The 5693-nt window shown below is 34.9% G+C and overlaps 1 pseudogene; it reads left to right on the top strand.

The window, feature by feature from the left end:
• Positions 1-3668, top strand: LOC121947272 (annotated as a pseudogene).
• Positions 3669-5693: the final 2025 nt, after the last annotated feature.

The raw sequence follows: 5693 nt of genomic DNA, 5'->3' as shown, positions 1-5693 counted from the left end.
TTCCCTCTCAAAGACATCCTGCGATCTGCTACTGCTGCGAGAGCACCGCACCTGATCATCGTCGTCAAGGTAACACTCGCCGCCGCCACCGCCACCGCCCTTCATCAGCTGCTTTAGAACCACATCTACAGAAAAGACTTTTTTCTGTCTTTTTTCTTTTGTTTCTGTCAAATGTGCAAACTCTTTCATGATGTCTTCTTATATATATTGCTTTAAAATATTTTTAAAAATCATTTTTTTAAATCTTGCTTTAACCTCCACAGATGGCATCCAGTTCTCTTTTCATTGTGGTCCTCTGTCTTGGACTCTGCTATGGAACAAGTGTAAGTAATATGCACATTTATTTTGAGAGATTTTTTATGTGTTTTAATGCCCAAACTTTAACACCAGTCCTACAAGAGCTCTACCAGCCCAACATGTTCTCAGCACGAAAAAAAGTGAATGTTTTATTCATATTTTGCATTAAAATGAAGTCGACAAAACACATTTTGATCAATAAAAGTCAACATCCTGTCACTAATTTTTTTATAATTTTTTTATCTAAAGTTACACACCCATTTTGCTTCACACTAACACACTGCTGAACCTCTTCAAATGTTGTATGTTCTTTATTTTTATGCATTTTTATACACTATATTTTTAGCTTTATTTTTATTGACGATGTCAGTGGGTTTTATTTTATTTATTTTATTTTTCATCTTCTGTTATGCATTCTGGGCATTTTAATTTTTTGCCTTATGACGATGATGGGCTGCATTTCTTGTATGAAAGGTGCGATACAACACATTTTATGTGATTTATTATCATGTCTTTATCTTCACAGGTGTTGCCAGAATCAGGTTGGTACTTCAGAGTTGTGGGGGTGAAATGCTGCAGCTGCACTCTGTGACCGCACTTCTGGTTATTGATAAGACAACCTTATTTTGTAACTTTTTTTTAACATTGCTCATTGGTCAGCAGCTTCTGTTTGTTGGGCTGTTTCTAAAGACTGCTAATCATCTACAATTTATTTTACAGGAAGCCACTGCAAAGTTTGCCTTGATGGTTGGACCACACTTGGAGACAAATGTTACCAGTTCTTCTTCAGTGAGAAGACCTGGGCTGAAGCACAGGTACGCTTAAAAAAAACGTTTAAAAACGTTTTTAAAACGAAGCACAGGTACGCTTAAAAACGTTTTTAAAACAAAGCACAGGTACGCTTAAAAACGTTTTTAAAACAAAGCACAGGTACGCTTAAAAACGTTTTTAAAATGAAGCACAGGTACGCTTAAAAACGTTTTTTACGCTTAAAAACGTTTTTAAACGTTTTTAAAACAAAGCACAGGTACGCTTTTAAAAAAAAACGTTTTTAAAACAAAGCACAGGTACGCTTTAAAAAAACAGGTACGTTTTTAAAACAAAGCACAGGTACGCTTTAAAACGGTTTTAAAACAAAGCACAGGTACGCTTTAAAACGTTTTTAAAACGAAGCGAGGGTACGTTTAAAAATGCTTTTAAACGTTTTTGTTTTTGTGGATTATCATTTAAACCAGCTGTTCTTTCAACAGTCAGTTAGCGGTAAAAATTGTCATATGTGCATTTTTACATGAGTGAGACGTTCAAACAGCTTCACGATTATCTGTTTTAAATACACGATTGCATCGTGGGCTGTCATTGTTTTATTTAACACAGTACATGACCATTATTACGAAAGCTGTGATGACAACATTTTTGCTTTTACATGAACAATGAGAACAGCTGCCTCACCCAGTGAAAGCCTTAATAACAGTAGCTACGGAAATAAATCGATGTAAGAAACTGCACCGTTCACAGTAGGTTTAAATTATTATTTCCGACTTCACACTCATCATTTTGTACCCTGCATGCTTATTAACCAATTATTGACCAATGAAGCAGCGGCCAGATATAAAACTGAAATTTTCCAAAGTAAAATTTAAAATGAATAACTGATGAGAATGAAAGGGTGCCGGTTTGATATTAATTTAATACATTTGACTAACGCATTAGTAAATTAACTGTTTTAAATATTAAAGCCTTTTAAAATGATTATGGTTTATTATGTCATGTATTTAGTTAGCAGCCAGCCCGTCGTCATTTGTGCGTACGAGTGGTCTGAGTTCTCGATTTGTTCTCAGAGTACGAAAACATTTTGTAAGAAAATATTGATGAATCACAGATTTTTTTTTGTTTCTGAATGACGCCCAAAGTCTCTGAGTTTCTTTAAACGTTCTCTCCTCATCCAGCTGACGTCTCTGTATTACTTTTTTTTATTATTTTAAATCACTCTTTATGTAATTTCTCGGTTTTTCTCCTTCATCAGCGCCACTGCACCGCTATTGGTGGAAGTCTGACTTCCATCCACGGCAAAAAGGAGTACCAGGAGATCCGAGCGTTGATCAAGGATCTGACCAACACGCACAAGAAGACCTGGGTCGGAGGCTACGACGCCGCACAGGTGAGTCGACAGATTCATTCATGTACACGCTGTAACTTAATTTAAATAATAATAATTAAACAACAACAACAACAAATTTATAAATTTAAGTTTGACAAAAAAACTTTCAGGACGGTGTGTGGCTGTGGAGCGACAATACAGTGTTTGACTTCAAAGGCTGGGGCAATGGGAGCCCAACGGGGGCGGGAGAGAGCACTGCATGGAGATCAACTTCAGAGGTAAAAACCGATCAGCTGACGACGTGGCGTGACCGCGGGCCGGGCGCTATGGCCTTGAAACAATATCGCAATATTTGTGTGCCATATCATGGTACAACGGTATATATCACGATATTCAAAATCTCCTTAAAAGCTTCATAAATACATACATATATCATTAACCCTTTGCAACCGGCTTGATTTCATTCAAAAACACAGGAAGAAGCAATGAAATGAAATTACCCAAAAATTAGCGAGAAATTAGTAAAAAGAAAAGTGCAAGACAATTACCTGAAATTTTAAAAAATAAATACATCTTTAAAAAAGACCTAAAAAGTGCTAACAAAAAATATATAATTTTGTGAAGTAAATTTTAAATGTTAGAAATGTTATGAGGGCTAATGTCTCCAAAACTGTTTCAAATTTATAATTTATTGTTTGTTTTATATATATATATATATATATATATATTTTTTTTTTTTTTTTTTCTCCTTTCTAGCTTTTGTCATTTGTGCTAAAGACATTTCCACCAGCATTTTAAAATAATTTTCCAAGTTCAAGGTTTAATAAAACTGAAAGCAGCACAATGAAAGTGATGTCACCTCAGTTTTCAAAGGGTTAATGTATTTTGCTTTATTCATATTTTGGATTTTTATTTGCAGTTGTTTTCTTTCTTCTTGTTTTTTAATAAGTGCTTTCACTTGCGTCAGTGAGGCGTTTTAGAACCCAGTTTATGGAGTTAATATATAGAAAGTTTTACTTTTTGGAGAAGCTGATGTGAAAGTTTGTTTAACACGCTGCTGTTGTTTGTCTACAGGACAGGATTACGTCAACGACACACCCTGTCGTCTCAAGAGGTCATACATGTGTGCCACATACCTGTGATCCCCTGACACATCTGCCACCATGAGGTCACTTCTGACAGGAAGTCGAGCCTCGACGATTTCGCTGCTGGAAGATCGACTGACGGTTCTGATGCGATTTCAGTTCAATCAATAAATAAACACAATCTTTCAGTCTGTCTCTCCTCTTTATATCAACATGTCATCCACCAAAACTCACATTTTCATGCTAAAAAAAAGAAAAGGTTTTACTTTAGATTGGAATTCCTCATTAAGACAAACGAGATTATAATAAAATAATAAAAAAATCTCACACAACCTTCATCACACCAGAAGTACACACTTAACTCCACCTGATTGAGCCAAATATGGTTAAAAAATGACAAATTCCAAGATAAAAGCCCAGAATATTAATACAATGCACGTTTTTATGCTTTGATGACTGCGGGATCAAAAACTGCATACACACACACACACACACACACACACACACACACATATATATGTATCCTGGGAGGCAGTAATGTGCCAGAGTTAAGAGAGACTATTTTAATAATATTTATTTATCTATTTAAATAAATTGATACAACTTTAAAAAATTTGTTCACACAGGCTTGTATATTTTGATTTGTTTATTTTTTGGCACTTTTTTTTTTTTGCTTTTGTACTATTTGCTTTTGGAGGAATCATTTGTTTAACAAAGTACGGGGACTTTATTTTACATTTGTTTGGTGTCGCTGTTGTTTCTTTGCGATTTGTAGCTTTATTTATCTTTTAATCTCGACTATAAACTGAAATTGAAGACACTGCAGTGTTTCTAAAGTAGGTACGGGTAGTTGGAAGAAAACTGGTGAATTAAAGTTCACGATTGAACCAACAAAGCAGATGAAATCAACACTTCTGTTAAACCAACCAACCAACCAACCAACCAACCAACCAACAAACAAACAAACAAACAAACAAACGTTTCGCAGCAGCTCACCTGAGAAGCCTCGTGCTGACCCTCTGATCCACAAAAGTTCATGACATGTTCGTAAAAGTGCAATAAATCCAAATCCAGTGAAAGATTGAGTCCAAACACATTTTAACATCCATAGCGTCCTTTGTTTTCTTCCAAATGTCCTTATCGCTCCATCAGGCCGTTTCTCACGTGCGCTCACACTGTCAAAATGGCAGGTGCACTGTGACCCTTTGATTGACACCTCATGTGACCCAATAGCAGCCTGAATGTCCCGCCCACAGCTTTTTATAGCCAATAAGAGCCTTCTTTACAAAGAAGCTCCCGCCTCCCTGCACCTGCAGACATGCAGCCAATAAAGCAGGCGCGCCGATGACTGACGCTTCTTACAGCCAATCAAATACCTGAACACCTGAACGTGAGACGCAGCAGCTGTTTCCTTTTTTCTATTTTCTCAAAACGGACCTTTATTCATATGAACACATAAAACAGTCCAAAAAAGTGAAAAGTCTAAAGCCCAATGATGTCACTTTCATGACGTTATATGACAAAGATAAGCTGGTAAAACGTTAGTGTCCAGGCTGCCTTAAAAATTTAAGTTGACTGAAACTGAGAAGAAATGGAAATATTTCTATTAAAAGTTTCAAGAGAGAAAAGCCCCACATTATTTATTTATCAATTTATTTATTTAATTTTATCTTCACTTTATCATTTGGCGATTAAATTTTTTTTCTTTTCTTTTTTCCATTTATAATTTCATCTTTTCCATTGTCCAATTTGTCTTTTCTTATTTCCATTATTACCATTTTCAAATCTCGTCTTAAGATTTCAGTTTGAGAAATTGCCATTTAAGCTTTTGCATTTTATGTTTCACTTTTTTTCCCAATTAAACAGATCATTTGTTACAATAGAAATTATTTTCTATGTAACTCCTTTAAATAGCCTTCATTTAGTTATTCATTATACACAACATACATTTTTTCCATTAAAAAATAGATGTTATAGATTACATGGAATATTAGTGCTCACCCTCTTTAAAGGTGTTTTTCCATTTGAGTTTTCTGCAGTAAAATATTATTTTATTCTATCTTAAAATATCTCATCTAATCTATAAATTGTTAGATTATAGTGAAAAAGCCACAATCCAAGCAGATGAATTTGAAAGTCTTGTTTTAATTGATTAAAAGTACAAAAGCCATCAGTTCATGATCATATATGACACAAAAAAAACATCAAATCTT

The sequence above is a fragment of the Plectropomus leopardus genome, chromosome 8, assembly GCF_008729295.1.
Source record: "Plectropomus leopardus isolate mb chromosome 8, YSFRI_Pleo_2.0, whole genome shotgun sequence".
Lineage (NCBI taxonomy): Eukaryota > Metazoa > Chordata > Actinopteri > Perciformes > Serranidae > Plectropomus > Plectropomus leopardus.
This window is presented reverse-complemented; position numbering and strand designations above follow the sequence as displayed.